The sequence below is a fragment of the Leptonotus elevatus genome, chromosome 13 (genome assembly GCF_054856555.1).
Source record: "Leptonotus elevatus isolate MCC_2025b chromosome 13, RoL_Lele_1.0, whole genome shotgun sequence".
NCBI classification, from domain to species: domain Eukaryota; kingdom Metazoa; phylum Chordata; class Actinopteri; order Syngnathiformes; family Syngnathidae; genus Leptonotus; species Leptonotus elevatus.
This window is the reverse complement of record NC_141251.1, coordinates 10,569,369-10,589,819: the sequence shown is the minus strand read 5'-3', so window position 1 is coordinate 10,589,819 and position 20,451 is coordinate 10,569,369. Positions and strand designations below refer to the sequence as shown.

Genomic DNA, 20,451 nt, shown 5'->3' with positions numbered 1-20,451 from the left:
CATGGGTAATTTTATAACTGGAGCTTTCATGAAATGTTAAATATAAAGGTAAGTCCAAATGCTTAATCTAAAAAATATATATTTTTCGCGTTTATTTTTTGTTTACTTATCTTATTATCACAATGTCACCTTTCTTTAAGGCATGGTGCGACCTGTGTAATATAACTAGTGATTACTAGACCTATAATTATAATTATGAAAAAAATACATTAATGTGATAGAACTTTTTTGGTGCAAATCATTGAAAATTTGAAAACAATTCTACACACTGTCCTTTTAACGTCGAAATTGAAATATAGGCTAATCTTGACGTGGCCCGGTTTCAAATTTGATAACTCACTCAGGAGCCTAATGGCAACAAGCAATGACCAAAATGGATGGATAATGATGTCAGGATTGTGGTTGATTTTCTAGGCCCCGCCCATGAGTGAGGAAAGCACCTTGACACGATCACCTGACAGTAGGCTACTTAGCTCCTCCCAGACTCCCTTCAGTCTGTTAGCGCTCTCTCTCTCTCTCTCTCTCTCTCTCTCTCTCTCTCTCTCTCTCTCTCTCTCTCTCTCTCTCTCTCTCTCTCTCTCTCTCTCTCTCTCTCTCTCTCTAGTTTTCCACGCGTGTCTGTGTATGTACACGCTCGTCGCAGGAGCTGCGGTTGCATTCGGCTCCTTTTCTCAACTGCATTCGTCTACCAATGAGAGAAACGACAGGGGAAAACGGACGTTTTAATTTGCTTACCGTTTACGTGGAGCGGCCGTGAGCAAAAGTGTTCTCCCATGTTTTGGCATGCATGATCTTCATCATCAGCATCATCCGTTGCTCCCGAAAGCAGCAGACGCGCTGACATCCTCACCGAGGTAACCACTTTTTTCCCCACACCTTTCGGTCTTTTCTTTGTGAAAGATACACTGCGCGGAGGTGTCTCGCAGGTGCATTACGACACGCGTGGGTTTAAATTGATGCGGAACAATACTCACAGGTGAGTGATTTCTTATCTTGGCGAAGAAAGACAATTCCGAATCGCCTTGAAACAAGCCATTTCTTCAATTGCAAAAACGATCCATCATTTATCATCCCTGGCGCTAAAGCATTGCATCTCGAGGAAATCACGTATTGATTTAAGTTACTAATTAAAATGTCATATCCATTAAATTAGCCGGATGTGATTCACGGGGACAATCATGCTGCCTTTCAAGAAAAACTTAACGCAAGCAGTATAAACGTCGTTTATCTTGAGTTGCGTGGAGTTGAGTGACTCAAGAATGACAAATGCACACCTTGTGCATCTCTTTTGTAATTGCCACGAAGCTGTACAGTACTTGATGTTCCAGGTGAAGTGACCTTGATGCACTCTTACTACTCCTTCGGCAGCATCCAGTCTTGGTCTGGTGTTTGGCCCCAAGTTCTGAAATTGCAAACGGCCACTTGTTAACGCCATGAGAGTCAAATTGCCACAGGCTGTGCAATTCACATTTGATCATAAGCATGTGGGTGTTAACTTATGGGAGCAGGTGCCTCGGGAATATAAGGAACTTGTCAAAGGCGGAAAGCCATTTTCTGACTGGGGCAGATCCGCTGATGAAATTCTAGTGAAATACTGTGAGCTTTATAAAAAAAGCGTCTATATCCCGTGTTCAATTTGGCATCGTTTGATTGTCATTTCATGTTTGAAATGTCGAAGGTGAATTGACTAAAAGCTGCTGAAGGTGAGACAGATGTCATTAATGTTCTGGCAATAAGTGGACTGCAGACGAGTTCATGTGACTTACAATTGGACGCATACTAATTGAAATTTTGAATGAATGAATATACAGTAAAAGGAGCATATACCGTCGAACCTATGACCTCCGTTTGGCTATGATTTCAAAGCGTTTTTTTAAACGACAATTTTAATTGGCAGCAGAGTGAGCAAGCGATTAGCTGCCTCATAGTTCTGATAGTCTGGGTTTGAGCCTTCCTATAAGTGGAGTTTGCATACTTTCATCAGTTTTCTCTGAGTACTCTGGTCTAGTGATAGACCGATATGTTTTTTTTTTTCATGGCTGATAACCGACAGTTGGAGTCGACATTCACTTGGCGGTAAAAGTAAAAAAAAATATTCACGTCAACATTTTGAGTCATTACTACAAACTCTTTGACTTTATTTAAATTCCTTCAAGGATGTTGCTTATTAACCAGCTTTCCAGATTTGGGAAATCCTTAAGTTTTTTTTAATCAATCTTATAAAATAGACATCTTTGTTTAACCAAAAGTGCAGGGATTTTGCAGGATAAGCACTATTGAAAATGTCAACAAATAAATAGCTCCCTAACGTTTTCTACAATAAATGAAGTTTTACAAAATGTCAATATAATTGTAATTTCATTTATTTTATATATATATTTATATATATAAATGATGTGCCATGCCTCCTGCCTGGGATCTGCGCCAGCTTACCTGCAACCTTAAAGAGGACCAATCATTTTGAAAGTGAACAGAAATAATGACGACATATAATAGCCAATATTCATATTCATATATTCATTATCCACAAACTGTTGACATCATTAACCACCATTTTACTAACTGCAATTTTAAAAAGCATTTAAACATTCTTCACATGAAAAAAAAAAAGTTACTTAACTTTTAAATTAAGTTACGCTCATGTGCAAAATGAACATGATTTTATTTCCCTAAGCAGCTATTTATTCAGTGTTGTAAAACCGACCAATAACTTAAAATGCATTGTTTGTGGGAACATCAAACATTCAGACACGGGCTGATGAGTAAGGGCAGAAGGTCAAGATGAAAGCGGGGGCCACTCGTTATTTTCATAGCCGAGTGATTCTCCTGAATGGAGCATCTGTTGATTGGTAGCTTAAAATGGGACGCATACTTTGTTTGTTTTCACTGTCCTGGAACTGAAAGCGTTTTGAGAGGAAGCAGGATTTCTCTCCTCCAAAAAGTCCAAAACGTGTACTTCGTTCCACACTAGTGAAATTTACCGAGATGAGCCGTACCAGCAACACTTTTGTGCACCTGTCTGGGGTGTCAACGACAGTGTCACAGAACCAAACGGTGGAACTCGACACAATGCAGTCCCAAGGGTAACTTTCCCACACAAAAACATATCTTTAAAGCAGAATACCAAGAAAGAAAAACCCAAAATACTAGCTGTCCCCTTTTGCTTTGTTTACTGTTACACTGTCACACTGGTAGGATGTCACCCTATTTATGTTGTTCATACACCCCCCCCCCCCCCTCTCCCGCCTACAGTCGAACCTGAAGCCAGACCAAGATTTAGCTTTCAAAATCATAATTGTGAGCTCATCTGTGCAGCTTGGTGTAACCTGGCTTGAGTGTTAACGAGCTTGTTTGTAAAAATGGCAGCAGTCTTGATGGATGTCGGAATGAAGATCTCGGGTCAGAGGATATTAAACTCCGTAATGTGAAGCGAGCTTTATGTGGCAAAGATATAGAGAACAGGAGGAGGTGAGGGCAAAATCTGTTTCCTGTGAGTTTATTTGATGGACTTGATCCACGTCAGCAAAGAATGGGCTGAGCGAGGGAAATAAAACAAAAAACAAAATTAATCCCCCTCAATGTTTTCTAATCAAGAGCAATTGAAAATTACAAGGGAGTGGAATTAATATTTGATGAAGCTTTGTTTTCAATTAAGGAATGAACACTATTAGCTGAGGCATACAGAGATATTTGTTTAAAATGCTAATTAATTCGTGAGGTTTTTTTTCTCCGCATGTGAGTGTCTGGGGCGTGTTGGTTTATTCATCAAGGAGAAAAAAAAACGATTTATCATGAGAGAACAACAAAGGGCCTTTTTGCTCAACAGTTTGAATGATTCAATTTCAAGACTTTTGGCGTCATGTTGAGTAGAAGCAAAAAATTTGGAAATTAGTGGGACCTTTTGTATGGATGTCAGTTTTGAGTGTGGGAATTGATCAATACTGTATTGAGAAGAACTTTTGTATGCATTGATAGCAGTATGCCCCCCCCCCCTCTTTTGGCTAGATCACTATTGACTAATAATTTGATATGACATGTCTTTTTTTCTTCTTTTTTTTTTTTACAGTGTATCATTCCAATTAACTTTCTGTTTCCGTATACAGTAATCACTAATAGTTCTAAATACTGATGTTGCTGTGAGTCTTCCCAGTCTGATCATTTGCCATCGCCACAACTGGGCCAACGAGCGAAACTCTAATAATATGAGCTAGTTGCTGTGAATAATGTGGGTCAAAGAAGACTGAGTGAGACTGTGCCACCAGCGTTAAAATAGAATAGTAAATAAAGAGTACAAGAACAAAGAATATAGCAACTGAAGGGAGTGGGAACTAGTGGGGTACTCAGTAGAAGGAAGACTTCCGCCTGGGGAAAACCTGTAAACATAAGATATTTAAAATACCTTTCTACATCTGTATGTTCCAGCTGCTGTGTGGGCTTTATTTTATTTTATTTTATTTAAGGCAACTAAAAAGTGATGAAAAAAAATTCTTTCAAAACACTGCATTGAAAATAAAGTAATAAAGTGTACATTTTTATAACCTCCGAACAATAACCGGTTCAAAATTAAACAATAAATTTCACTCTGCTGTTTACTTGAAATAACATGTTTTTTATTGCAACTCGTAAATTTGGAGTCTGTTGCAGCAGGACATGCCTTTGTTTTCCAGTACATTGCTGCGGGGGGATTGCACATAATGGTGACAGAAATTACACTGACACAATGATGATGCCAGGCTGGAAAGTAGTCTTACATATACGGTCATTTGAGTACAAAGTTTTTTTGCATGATTTCTATTACTGATGTTCGATAGCACTTTTTTTTTCAGACTAATACCAATACTCAACTCTTGAGTAGTCACGATACTAATTACCACTAGTACTTTTAACACATAAAATACCACCCCCCCACCTAAAAAAAAAAAAAATGAAATAAAGACCTCTATATCCCAATCCTGTGTAGCATTTTCCCTTAAAGTTTCACGAAATTAATGGCAATTTTCCATTCTTCTGATTTGTAGTTTCTGATTGTAAAACAGCCACACGACGACAGCCAGTACTGGTATTGGCTGCCATCGCGGGTACGATACCTTGAAATAAGGCCTGATATCGGGCCTATATCAGTATTCGCCCATCCCTGATTTCCATTTTAAAAAAACTAAGGGTGTCAAAATTATCGCCTTAAAGTGCCTTTAAAGGCACTATTTTTTTTTAACGCTCGATTAACGACCACCTCTTATTTGGAAAGCCTCCGCTGAAGGGAATTCCAGTCACAGAAATGTCCACGTCAAAATTACCCAATAGAAATACACTGTAGTACACTGGAGCTAAATGTTTAAGGGGCGGAATGTTAGCGTGGACTGCGTAGCACTACCGCCGGTTCTCTGCTTTGGAGAACACACTCAGTTAGCCGTTAGTACCGAGCTAGGCTGCTCCAGCTCTCCAAGACGTGTCCGTGGCACTCTCCAACCATGTGAGAGCCAAGAGCCGAATAGAAAATTGGCATTAATTTAATGACATTTAATTTCATGCAATTTTAAGGACAAATGCTATATTAGGATTTATAGTTTTAAAAAAAAGTATTTATTTATCAAATGCACTAGTGGTATTGGTGACTCATACTGATATCGGCCTGAAAAAAAAGTAGTATTGAACATCACTAAAAATAACTATAACATATAACTGCTTAATTGTTCTGTATGCAGCCATCAAAGAAAAAAAAAAGTTTGCAATAACTTTGTATGACTGCAGGATTCTTGAATCGGAGCCATCGAGGTATCCACGCTCCCCTGGCTGCTTGTTAAACACAAGTCATCCGCTGTCATGATTTTGATGATTGACTCTGACCAGAGCTAATTATAGCTCCGTTTGTCTCAAAGCCGCCGGATTTATTTCATTCGGCTTTGAGCTTGCAGCTTGTGTGTGTGATTTCAGCACTGAGCAACAGCGAGCTGACTTTTTGAAATTAGCATGTCGACAACCGCGATGATATTTACGACGCCGCTCATTGCATTTGGTCATGTGTGGTGTGTTTTCTAAGTTGTCATGTTCTCCATTCTCCATCCCGCCTCCCCCGACTCATCACTGATCGCATTTAACATCAGCCTTGTGGGGGGGAAATTAGAGGATTAGCAACAACTGCACACTTATTCCCTGTGTATCTCGCAGGCTTCCAAATCCGGTGCAAGCCATTGTTATTTTAAGTAGCTTGGCAATTGAGTGTGGAGGCAGGCTCTAATTGTCCCTCCGAGTGGAAAGAAGCTTGCGATTTGGAGCTACCTCTCCTACTATTTATGCTCCATCAAGATGTGAAACTGTGCATCTGAGAGAAGCCGACTGCCAGGACCTCTCACTCCAATACTCGCTTCATACATAATAAATAAGTCACTGTAAGTTACAGTACAGCGCTAGAACTAGGCTAATGCCCAGATTTGCATATTTGTGCTGAATTCCATAATTCATGAGAGTGCAGCAGGCAGGAATCCGTGGCGCTAAGACCTTTGTCCATATGCTGCACATCAGTTACAGACTCGCATCCGCCATGTGCACCAACAGCCGCATCAAAAGCAGTATTGGTGCTGTCACACACACTTGGGTGGTGCAACTTCATCAACAAAAGCCTCAGTCTCAACTCAGCCTTTAGGGCAGAAGCAGCCTCTGGCTTTTAACAGCTTGATGTATGACTATTCCAAAAGTAGAAAAGCGCTTGGAAGAGCACAGACCTCGACCAAATATTTGGGTAAGACTTCATAATAACTATCTGTTATAACTAGTTAATAGATCATTACTAAACTGTTAATGAATGAGTCATTAATGACCGTTTGTTAAGGATGTATAATGATGCTTGTAGATATGTCATTGATAAACTGTTAAAGGTAATGAGTTATAGTTAATGATTTATAACTATACGTACTAAACGACTAGTAGATCATAAACAAGCTATTAGTAAATTACTAGTGACTTGTTGAGTATCAGTTAATAGTTTATATATGTTATTGGAACATTAGTCTTAAGTCGCAACTATTCCTTATTAACTGTTAGTAAATAACTTATTAGTTAACAGTTTACTAATGATCTATTAACTAGTTATAACAAATAGTTATCATAAATTGTTACCAATATTGGAATGAAAAACAGTGATGTGCAAGGCCACATTTTTACACACCAGTACAGTTTGGTGCAGGTATATCTGCAGGTGCCCTAATTAGCCCCAATGCAAGTGGACTGTAACGACAAAAGATATAAATGAAGTTGTTGGATTCTTGCTGAAAGTTAATTTGTTCTCCACTGACTTTCATGAAAGTGGTTTGTGATTGTTGTAGCGGTGCAACGAACAATTATTTTGAGAATGGATTATTATTTTAATAGTTTTTTTAAATTAATCAATTAATCAGATTTAAAAAGATATATATTGTTACCATCTCTATTCATAACAGGACATTAATTCAAACTGACCTTGCAGAAAATGTACTCATTATTTGATTAGTTTGGTCTTTAACATGTCAGAAAATCGCCATAAATTGTGTTTCATGTTTTCCAACGTAAAAGCAGACGTTGAAACGTAAATATAATCAGTTGACTTTCATGCACTACGGAACTCTGAGAATAATTAAGTTATACAATGACTGTAAACGATTAATTATCAAAATTGTTGTTAATTTAGCATCAACATTAGCTATTGGTTAATCAATTAATTGTTGCACCGCTAGTATCATCATGCTTAAAAACATACAAAGTAAAAGTTGATCAAAAACAATATCTTCATGTCGTGGTTTTGAACACGGTGGAGGTAAAAAATGTATTTTGGATATTTTGATTTTAAGCCCTCCGAAAAGGCTCAACAGGAAGCACATAATGTTATCACTTGTGTTTGTCTTTGATTTTGTTTGTCAAACAAATGACCACAGCTCATAAACCTGAAACAAAATTTGCGACCAGGAAATGAGTACCCGAACACCAAATAGGCAGGATTCACTGAATTTTGAGGCTGGCTGTCAATCATGGAGCATGCAGTTTTGCTGACACGTGTGACCGTGTTTTTATTTTTTCTTGTCAGTACCTATGACTGAATGTATGTTTGGAAGTCCTTTTATTAAAAAGGAATGTTGATGGTAATGCCTTAAAGGTTTAACATCATTTGATAATATATTTGGATCGTTAACGTATTATTTTGATTTGTTCCCCAGCCTGTCTGTGGTTTTCCTTGCCCGAGCCATGTCATATTTGGCAGATTAAAGGTGGCTGTCTCTTCCAGGGAGAGATCATGACCCTGTCTCGATTTGTTTTGATTCTGCAAGGCCAAGCTGTAAATACTGGCTCCGACCATGTGGGGCGTGCGCAGTGTCAAGAAGTCGAGAAAAAACAGATGACGATGATATTGCACAAACTAAAGTTGTAATGTTGTTATCATAGAGTGATATATTAAACAATTTTACTTCAACTCTGCGCGGACATATTTTTTAATAAACCGACGAGATTAACCTGGGAGCTAAAAAGTGACTTTGCGTTGAGGAATATCTATGATGTAATTGCATGTTTAAAGGCGCTCCTTAGCAGGAGGTTAGCGAAACATGTATACATATGGACTTATTTAAAACATTCTCAATATTAAGCACAGTCAACTGAGCCCAGGTAAAATTCGGTTATTGTGTCCTTATCCCATTTCCCTCCCAGCCATTTTCACTGAAGCACCTCCCTTCGCTCCGGCTGTTTTACTGGATTTTGACTGATTTTGCAAGGTTCACAGAATATTCTGTTCTATTGGTATAAAAAAAAAAAAACATGCAACCTACCAAAAGAAAGATTAGAGTCTCTTCTTTCATCAGGAAAAAAAAGTAAGTTTATATGTGTTTTGCAGCAATTAGCATTATAATATAGTTAAGTTTCATCATTATTCACAAATCTGTTTGGAACTGTGGCTAAATAAGCATCTTTCAACATGGCCCTTTTGTTGATCTCTTTTGCTCTGCTGCCACCTACTGGTCGTTTTTGTAATAACTACCATTTCTTCATCCGTTCTCTGCAGTTGAGAGGCTGCCTTCTTTATGCCAAGCATTAAAAAACGTATAAATACGTCTTTGGGGCACTTAAAATAGAGCATATTTATAAGTTTTGGGGAGCAAATGAGTTTTAATGGTCACAATCCTGAGTCATTCTATGCAGAAAGAGGCTACTTATGAGGAAGTTACTGACTTCCAAATTGTGTTGGGCCTCCCCCATGTAAACGTACCGCTAACAGCCAGTAAGCACCCAGCCAACTTTGCATCAAACACACTCGGATGAAGGAGATGTATGGCGGGGCCTCCAGAGCGAGATCGCTCAGCTGCGTTAATGATGTCTCACGCGCATGTTTATTGAGGAAGACTCGAACCGCCGTCTCCAGAGGTTGCGCTGGGAGCTGTCCGTTGTACTGAAGGAGACTCTTCGTCTTGTTTGAAAGATGCGGCTCTCCCAGCCCCCACCTCAAAGCTGATTGCCGCTCATCCTGAACTTTAAATTGATTTTTTCAAACTTTTCAATTTTCTACCATAGACGGCGGGCCTTGTCTTGCTGTAAGAACTCAAGTAAAAATGCTTGTCATACTTTGTAAATCGTATGACATTTCTATTAAAACCTATGAAGCTTATGATTGTGACTTTTCTATCTGGTAACAATATTACACAATTAGGACTATCCTTTTACATTTCACAAACACTTGAATGTTGCTGCAACTTTGGGGATACAATGACATGACAATTACAAAAAAATCCCAACATTTCGTGTAACAGAGTAACAAATAGTGCAATCATTTTTGTAAAAACTTTTCTTTCTGTTTTTTTTTTTAAACTCTGCTGCAGGAAATCACTCGTCCAGGTCTTTTCTTTTTGGGGGGACTTGGGAGGGGTAATTCTTTAGATTCAAAATTTTTATTTTATTTGTAAATAAATTATTCTATTAATTAAACACCATCACTAACTCATTATTATTATTATTATTATTATTATTATTATTATTATTATCATTATTATTATTATTATTATTATTATTGATGGGCGAGTACCGATACCAGGTATCGTATCGCGCTTATTTCAATATATTGATGCTCGCAACGGCAGCCGATATTTGTATTAGCCAACCTCTTTTGGCCGTTTTACAAAGGAACTAGAAATCAGAAGAAGAAAAAATTGTCATTAATTGCATGCAATTTTAGGGGAAAATGCTATATTGGGATATACAGACCTTTCTTTAAAAATATCTGTCATTATTTTTATGGGAAATTTTATGAAAGTACTAGTGGTATTGGTACGTGATATCGTTGACTACTCAAGGGTTGAGTACTCTTAGTACTCAATACTGGTACTGGCCGGAAAAAAATTGGTGTTGAATATCCCAAAGTAATTGTCATTATTATTATTATTATTATTATTATTATTATTATTATTATTATTATTATTATTATTATTATTATTATTATTATTATTACTATTAGTATTACTATTAGTATTATTATTAGTATTATTGTATTTATGTTGCAGTAAGGATGGGCTTGGCAGGTATGGCATCGTGTATATGCTAAGTATGGTATAAATACCATTTTTAAAAACTGATAAAAATGCTAAAAATGATAAAAATTGTTTTATCCATTCCGTCTTCTTCAATTTTCGAACATACGTTGGCATTCTTACGCTAATATCTTAATCATGTTGTTTGGTGTTTCTATAAATCCACCGTAAGTCTGTAGCAGCTGTTCAACATGTTTGTGTTTCTTGTCAGTTGCTAATTATGAGTTTTGGTAATTCTATAACTTCATATATACCTGTTAACCGTTTGATCACAGTTATCACAAATGCTTCTTTATTTGCTGCTGCATGTGTAAATATGATAGTGGCAGTCCCATACTGTGTTCTATTGTATTCATGTAAGCAACAAGATATCAGAATTTTACCCTAAAATAAATCGACATCATCATCATTGTAATGGTATTAGCACATCTGTCATTGCCATGGCAGCCTATTCAATGTTTTAACTTTAACCGCAGCGCTTTGACAAGCAGCTTGCAAAGCACATTTACAGTTTACGGTAATGCAGTTTCACCTTTCAAGGGAATTTTCAAAGCACTCTCGTCTTTGCATGATCATCTTTAGTGCTTAATAAGCCGCAATATGATTACAAGGTCTAAGGTGTGATTTACTTCAAAGGTCTGGAGCAACGAAAGGATTAGGTACGGCTTTTGCTTTCACGTGTACAACTTCTCTACTATTTCTGAGCTTCCAGTGAGAAACACTCAGCAGATTCTAAATTGTCCACGTGTTAATGCAGGGGTGCTCAAGTTCGGTCCTCGAGAGCCCCTATCCAGCATGTTTTCCATTTTTCCCTTCTGAATCTAATGATCAGCTAATCAGCAAGCTGTGCAGAAGCCTGATAACGATCCCGATCATGAATCAGGTGTGTTAGTGGAGAGAAACATGGAAAACAGGCTAGATAGGGGCTCTCGAGGACCGAACTTGAGCACCCCTGTGTTAATGTGTGCATGAATGGTTGTTCGCCTATGAACCTACAAGCCGTATAGAAAATAAACAAATGTTATTCAACATATGTGAATGATGTATATTTTACGTATGTGAGATCATGCCTCACTATTATTTGCCAGTTTAACATTTACACTAGTCTAGGATTCAATGCAAAACACCTCAAAAAGGGTCAGAGTCATTGCAAAGTCATCGACCGGTAAATGACACAATTACCTCCCCGCTTGTAGTTAAATAAGGAGAAATGGCTCGTTAAAAGTCTGATTACTTCCTAATAAAGTCATCTAAACAATGACAAGCAATCATTTCCACAAGTAATTTATGGACAGCAACTGCCATCATTTTGCCACTGAAGTATGTTGGATGTAAAAAAACAAAAACAGAAATTAATTCACCTGTTTGGATTCATTATGCTATGACGCTGTAGCCTGATGAAAAACGTTGCCCCATTTGCTTTCTGAGCTTCAGTTTTCGGCAAACGTTAAAAAGCATCTTTTCCTTTGTGTGGCGGACGATTCGAGGCAGCCATTTTCAATGTACAAGCGGGATAACAAAGGGAAATCATCAATTTGAAGCTCGTCTTTGTCTAAAAAGCGATGGAGCCTGATGAGTGTTGGGGGAGTGGATCGAGATCAAATCATCCAAGGCCAAAAACAAGCTTCGTCAAAGTGAACGTTGGTTACCGGTAATTGAAGCGTTGCAGTGCAGGGAAAAAGAGGAGAGGATTACCTTATAGGCTTTTTCAATGATGCTCTATTTTCTATACATATTCTATATTCACCAATTTACTTTTTTGGTCTGTACTTAAGACAATGTGACATTTTTTACTAATCTTGATTTAGTAAGTCATGTTTGTTACAATATACAACACACTATAAAATTATTATTACTATAATAATCATGATTTAAGAGGCTTGTCAAAAAAATATGTATTATACATTATATATAGACGCTTCATAGTTACTCTTGAGTCATGACAATGGTGGGTTTTTTTTTATACAATCAAGGACAAGATCCTGCTCTCCCAATATGGAAAAACATTTTTAATTAAATTACTCATTTTCTTACTTACTATGCATGCGAGTTCATGCGATTGTAATCATTCCCATATCAGGTTTAGTCAGATAACAACCTTGTTCAATTAATGCTGAGCTACTTGCATCCCACCACTGCTTACGTTACTTTACGTTTATTGGCTTTTACAATACAGTGACAGATCTCTTTTTACATTCATTTATATCAGTTTGGTAGTATTGTAATAAAATGAAAGTATTTGTTTACATTAGCCACACATACACCTATATACTGTATATAAAATAGCAATAGTCTCTGCGGCGCTGATCCCTTCTGGCAGGCTGTTACAGAGGTTGCGAGCCCTAATGGCTGCAGCTGTCAGATAGATACGATGGCTCAAAACTGTTAAGAGATTTACAAACTAGTAAAAGATGCTTAAAATTGGTCCGGAAACACACTGGGAGCCAATGCAGTGATCTTAAAACCGGTGTAAAGTGCTTCCGCCGCCCAGGTCTGCCAGGTTCTTTTGTAATTTTGAAAGGCTGGACCATTAGCACCTCCGTGTTGCCTATTTTGGTCATGCCAAAAAAATAACGCCCAGGTTATTTACGCATTATGATTTTTTTTAAGTCTTGTGGTTTTCGTAAAAGTTTTTCTCTCTTGCCTTCAGGACCAATCACTAAAAACCTCTGATTTGTCCTGGTTGAGCTGTAGGAAGTTCACTGCCATCTATCCATGACTTAATACTGAAATATATTTCAGAGCGGTATCAATTGTTTCTGTGTCATCAGGAGACACGGCGATGTCCAGCTGTGTGTCATCTGCATTGCTGTGGAAGCTGATGTCATCCTTCCTGATAACTTCCCCAAGAGGGAGCACATATACCGGTAGGTTAGATCAGCGGTTCTTAACCTGGGTTCGATCAAACCACGGGGGTTCGCTGAGTCAGTCTCACAAGGTCAAGTCACACACCTGATGATGACATTACATCTCCTGGCCTACCTGTGCTAAAGAGAATGGTAAAGAGAGAAATAATATATATATTTTTTTTAAGGGCCTAATAGTGACCCTTGGGGCACTCCACACTTAATTTAATGTGTTCTGGAGCAACATGTATCCATACCTACAAAGAACTTCGGTCTGTGAGATAAAATCTAAACCAGTTAAAAATCTGCATTACACCTGATGTCATTTAAAATATTTAACAGGGCTTTATCCAAACCCAGATTGACATTTCTCTAAAATCCTGTTTCTATTTAAGAATCAATTTAATTGGTTAAAACCAGCCATCCATTTTCCAAACCACGTATCCATTATTTTTCTAAAATTTAGTATACCTACAATTCCGCTATTAGTGAACTAATTTTAAAGGATTTTGACCTAAAATGTATAATGACATTTTTTTTCAACTTTGATACCAGGCCAACAAGTAATCTCCTATTGGCGATCTATTTTATTTCCCTATTAGACCCCCGACGCCTGGTTCACAAACTTCTCTAATTAAGAATTCTTCTTCAGCAAATTCACCCATGAAATAGCTCTTGCTGCAAGAACGTGGGGTGATAAAAGGAGTTATTGGACCTGCGACCTCCTTCGCCTCTTATCTCCCATAAACACTTTGGTCGGTTTTACAGGGCCACGGAGGAAGAGGGGGGGTGACTGATGACATATTCATGAAGAACAGTGCAACAAAATGTCTGAGAAGTTCTCACACTTTAACTTGTGTTGATTAATCTCTGGCATTGGCTTCATATATCATTCTGACACAAATATAAACAATAACACTGCATGGTGCTTCTTTCTTTTGGGGGAAAATAATTCTACATCCTCATTAGCCTTATATAGGCCGCAATAATAGCTTGTGGGTTGAGCATCAAGTCTGCGCAGAGGATTCTCTGTTATGAAAGTCAGTAAGTCACCCTGCTGAAAGGGCACCATTTTTTATTCCCTCTGTCTCCTCAACCTGATTCTGTCACATACTGAGGATGGCAGATGTTCAGATATTGTCATTACTTTCCAGACAGTTACCCCATCCCCCTAGCAGATATTACAATTGTATGGCGGGATTACTTTCAAAGCTGCCAGAGGTATGCTTGCCAGAAGGAACGAGATAACGCATAAAGTGACAGAGAGTGCTGATGCAGGTGGTTACTTTTCCTCTGATACACAACTCCAATGCTTGGTAAAAGTCCGCGGCTGGTGGGAAGGGAAAGCTATGGGTGAGCGGCTGTTTTTCTCAGTCGAAACAGTTCTGCCTGAAGATCAGAGGCATACCTACACACAGTTAAAGCATATTATCTCAGGTTTGCTATGATATCTTGCGACATAGGCTTACGTTCATTTCTTTCTTTCTTTCTTTCTTTCTTTCTTTATTTATTTTTTATTTTTATTTTTTTTATTTTTTTTATTTTTTATTTTTTTATAAAGAGCTCAGTATTGTTCATTCGGAAATGTCATCATCATTGCTCTTTATTTATTTATTTTTTATTTATTTTTTTTGTGTGTGGGTGAGTATGTGTATGTGCGTGCGTGCGTGTGTGCGTGCGTGCGTGCGTGCGTTCTTTCTTTCTTTATGAGGGGAACAGTTTTAAAGGATGGGTTTAATTTTGGGGGGTATTTTAAAATGAACCAAAAGATTCGGAATGTACTGAAAGGCTCCACAATAACTACTAACTACATTCTATCCAATATTCGAATTCTGACTATATCTACAGATATGACTTTTTCTCAAGTGTTGTTCTCTAACTTCTCTAAAGCAGGGGTTCTCAAACTGGAATCTGACAACCTTCAGGGCCTGTGACCTGGGTCTTATTATGTTGCATTATTTTAAAATGTGCATGACTACATATGTGGACTGACCATCAATAATGCATACATCTAAATTAATTATTCCTACTGCATTAGCTTTGGGGCCAAATTAAAAGCTTTGTGACTGTGACAAGTCATCACATAAATCTAAAATTCCTAAATAAATAACTTAATTATATATATATATATATATAATAACTAATTGTTTGTTTGTTTGTTTATTTATTTATTAAATGCATATTATTATTAGTCACATTTTTTAATGACGAAATATATATATTTTTTTATTAATTTGGAGAATAGTCCTAACGATATTCTACATTCGAACGAGAGAATGCAAAAAACTTTGAGTTAGTCAAATCATTATGTGGAAACTAGAGGTGAATGTGTAGACAATTTTAGTTAGGGATAAGATGAACAGTTTTAAGTTTAAATTGACCAAAAACTAATTAGAAATCAGAGAAAAAAAAGTTAAAAAAAACAAACAAACTAACAAAACAAAATTTTTGGTATTTTATTTTGGAAAAAAATGTGTTAGTGATAAGCTGAACATTTCAAAAACTAAATTTTTCAGCTTTTGTTTTGATTTTGAATTTTAGTGGTGAGTATGAGGACTTTTCTTTGTAAATGGGAATTTTTGGCAGGTTGAAAGTTATTCACTTCCTGTTAATCTTGGGGCACTACCAGGTCACTTCCTGTTGATTTTGGGGTATTGGGGCATGAATTATTACCAGCATTCAAAGTTTTTGTTATGTAAACATTTCTGGCACATTGGCAATGGTTTCCAAGGTACATTTTTATGATTGAACATTTTGAAATTTGAATGGCGAACGATGTAAATGTGTTTTGTTCAATGCGTCATTGGGAACGACTATTTATGATTATTTATTTATTTATTTTGCGTAGCGTAGATATATGTTGAAAACCTTCCGCAAGGTGAATTTAATTAACTGAACATTTGTGATTTGTAATGGGAACAATGTAAATCTGTTTTGTTGAACGTGTCATTGCAATGAATAGGGATTTTTTTTTTTTAAATGCGATTGATGAAAATGTAGGGAATGGAAAAGGGAATGGGGATTTTGGGGATGTTGAAAATAATTCCCAAGGGGAATTAAATGAACTGAATGTTTTGGATTTTAAATTAGAATTATGTGAATCTGTTTTGTTGTTTGAATGTTGTTATGTGAATGTTTGTCGGAAATGAATAGGGATTTTTTTTGCATGGGTATTTTAGTGGTAAAATGTTGAATTCAGGGTCAAAGAGATTTGCTGTCATGTTGAAAAATCTTACCAAGTTGAATTGAATAAGCTAAATGTTGTGAACTTCAAATAGGTATGATATGATTTTTTGTTGTTGAATGTGTCATTGACAAGGATTAGGGATTTTTTGGTGGTAATTTTAGCCCGTGTCAAAGAGTCCTTGAGCAAGACACTAAAACCTAATTATGGAAGTTTAGTCCATTTGCATCTTATCCTGTATGCTTTCTTGCTTGTTTAAGGGAGAACCTCTTCGTGCAGAAATGTTGACATATTATAATGAAGATAATGTTGTTGTCATGATGTCAAAAAGCTGAATTGAAAACGTGCTGAATAATTGCTTGGTGCGACATTGGCACTGATGTAGAGTGGAGTGTTGTAATTTATTGATAGTTGCTCATTTGGCGAACATGAGACTTCTAACGCGTTCCTAGATAAACACTTTCCTAAGATCTTATTTGCCAAGCCAGGAGGAAATTGCAAGCTACTTTAAGTCAAGCATGGAGATAACCGATTTCACTCCCCTGTAAGGTGTTTAAATTCCCCCTTCTACATTAATCTTGGCATCATTTATGCTGCTGTTGATTTAGAGCGTAATTTATTAAAAGGATTACCTAGACCGCATATCGTTATCATGCAGCGCTTCCGCTGACTTTTTCACCTCAGTCAGCCTGATTTTCATTGAATAGCACAACTTGAATTACTTATGCAGATGAGGTAAAACTTCATTCTTGGTAAGGTCAAAGTTATATTTTAAAAATGTTGTGACAGTTCAGTTACAAACCAGATATTTAAATATTTTAAATTCAAGAAGGTCGTTAAATATTACATACGCTGGATGTGTAATCTTTTGTTGCAGCTCTCTGCCTCCTGCTGCTCACCATCCCTACCTGGCATGCTTTTGTTTCTGCCTCGCTGTGAATGTAGCGCATGCGCCCCTGCATCTCCCATCAAATATATTTCCTAAACGCATGCGAGCCATACCCTGCTGCTGCCCCTTGCTGAAGAATGACTTCTAACTGACTGTGTGATACTTTTCCTGCGATGCGTGCATAAACAGAAAATGAGCTCTAACTTGAACACACCATTACGTGGCTACTTGCAGTGCAGAGTTGGATCGCATCAGTGCTTGGCAGCCCACAGCACATATTTGTGATGGCAGGAAAACACTGGCGGATCCCTGAGACGAGCCTTCCATTGGGATGTTTTCGTGCCAAAGCGACACAGGCCTTCCAAGTTGATGTTGTTGAAATTTACACACCAGCTGTAGTTTGGGGAAAATAATGTAAAGACGGTTAAGTTCAAATGTATTTGCACACTAGATTTATTATTATTATCATTATCATTATTATTATTATTTTGCATTTATACAACACCACAATAGAAATAAAGCAATGAAGATGTGATTGAAATGTTGACTTGAAGAGACTTTTGCCAAAAACAATTGCATAATGTTAGTTTTCACTTTGGACATAGTGAGTTGGGATGTAACAATAACGGCGATGTCGCAAAATTAAACTACTACAACTATATTGTATCACAATATTAAAATCAGCACATCTGTTTAAAAAGGCCTCCATTTGTGCAGTTCCAGTAACCTCTGGTGGTTTGTTTGTTAGTGCGGTTTAATTTTAATTAGGCATGCTTTGGCCACCTCCACATGCTAATTGCCAGATGACGGGGAATGTAACACGTATGAGTTCCTCCACAAGTTGACTTGATTTACAATGATTGTGTGCATAAGCAAACAAGTACCTCAATCTTAAGTATTATTAGTGATTTTCGGTTGATTATGTGCAATGAGGTGATGGTTAGGTTATGACCTCTGCAAATTACAATTCTATAGACGAGACATTTAAAATAAAATGACTGGCCAAGCCTATTTCTATGTACAAAACCAAAATTATATATATTTTTTTACAATTTTATGAGTTTTTATACAGTATTGTGAGCTTTATTTATTTATTTATATCACCTACCTCCCCACAATATCGTGATAATTACCATATTGTGACGTTCCTAATTGTGAGGTATAGTGTGCAATGCACACTGCTCCAATTGAGGTTGGGGGTGATCTTACTTAAATGATCTTTAGGAGTTTAAAGGATGTCATGGATTGTGGTTGGAGACCCAAATGCAGGTAGGAAAGGCAGAATAATGACAGAAACAGGGAACAAAGTACAAGCAAACTAACGAGACAATGACAATCACCTGATAAGACACAAGTAGTTGATTGGTTGACACAACAGGTGGACACTAAACCATAATGAGACAGACATGAACCAGAAGAAGACAATACATAGCACAAAACAAAACCAAATACAAATCTGAACAAACATGGATCAAGACATAGTGCACCATTTGAAGATTCCCCAACATGTCGCCGATATTTGCACGTTGCGACACTTTTAATGACTAATCAGCGCTTTGAAATCAGACTCAGCAGGCCGCTATGTTTTTCTCATTTAACTATTCATCGGCATCAGCTTCATCAAACATTGAGTGTTCTTTCAGTTCGTTTCAAGATACCTTTTTTTTTTTTTTAATATTTTAATGATGTTATTCATACATAATGTATGTACAGTATACTGTATGCTGTGCAGTTTTCAAGATGCATGTGAAGAACAGTAACGGCTTTCCCAAGGCTGAGCCATGTAAAGAGAAGAGGCGTTTTGATCGAGCCATTTGATCCGGTGTTTTTCTACAATGGATTGCTGGGCAATTAGTTCACACAAAGAAGTACAAAAGCATTTCGAGACCTAAAAAAGGCTTTGTGTAGTATCTTTAAATTGGCTGAATGAAATTAGTTGTACATTATTCACGTACCGGGAAAGAGGAAGAGAGCCGAATGCTCAATGTCGGGGAAATCATGGATGGCAAGCTCAATGCTGATTATCAGCCTACTCATTGATTGAATAGCTTCTTCTAATGTTGTAGTTTCTGACCAATATTGAACATGACACTGAGCATGGGAATTGCTTGCTCCCAGGTTGATGAGCAATTTAGTTTATTTTATCTGAAAAAAATGCCTGTAGGGAATCCACACAATGTCATCTGATACTTGAAGAACATCTCAGAGCATTGACAAACGCACAAAACTGAAGGAAGCCCCGGGAATTGTATGTTCCGGGGGTTGCTAACACACAGAAAAGAGATGACGCGCTGCTTGACATCCAGTACAATGTGTTTCGAGTTGCTGGAGGGCTCATGTCACGTTGACCCTTGGTTGTAAACTATCATTATACAGAAAAGTTGAAGTTGCTGATCATATTATTTCACATTTTGATATAACAGGCACACGCCATCAACACTAGAGTCTCTCTTATGCATAGTTCGCAGAGGGTGGATGGACTGGTAATTGGAAGTGACAGCGTTCCAAGTGAAACCACATTGCAGGAAGAAAGTGCTGAAAAAGCTGCCGTACTGTGAAGTTTTAATTCAGCATTTAGCAGATCACTGATAAAACACTATAATTAGCTGATTGGGCCACACGTGTCTCTAGAAGTTTAATGACAGATTAGCCGCTCTTTCACTTTCACAACAAGGGCCTCTTCTCACATGTGGATGCAGATCGGGTGATTGTTGGATCCATTTGCTCATCCTGGAACAGTCAAATAATACTTTGCATGAGAGAGGAGGTGTAATTCCTCTCCAAACGGGGGGGAAAAAAGTTCCCCCCTCACTGTGACAACTTAAAATGCGTCTGCTCTCAGAAGAGCCCGTGGAATCAATTTGGACACAATAGCAGAATTGTTTTTCATTCAAGGTTGAAATTGCATTGTATATGAACTTGAAACTTACCAAGATGAAATGTAACAAAATAAGTCTAATACAGGCAGGAAGGGAGACGTTCTGAGGTTCAGGG

The 20,451-nt window shown here is 37.5% G+C and overlaps 1 protein-coding gene across 4 annotated transcripts in view; it reads left to right on the top strand.

Annotated features, from left to right (window-relative positions):
- Nucleotides 1-617: 617 nt before the first annotated feature.
- hs3st1l1 (heparan sulfate (glucosamine) 3-O-sulfotransferase 1-like1) overlaps nt 618-20,451 on the top strand; it is a 29,863-nt gene continuing 10,029 nt past the window's right edge. Inside the window, exons 1-2 of one of the 4 annotated variants that reach the window (XM_086093285.1) lie at nt 618-854; nt 13,310-13,405. The gene's annotated coding sequence lies outside the window, so the exon portion shown is untranslated. Of the gene's footprint in view, nt 855-878; nt 977-6,557; nt 6,737-13,309; nt 13,406-20,451 lie in introns of those variants that run through there. The other 3 variants (XM_086093286.1, XM_086093287.1, XM_086093288.1) reach the window with 3 other exon arrangements.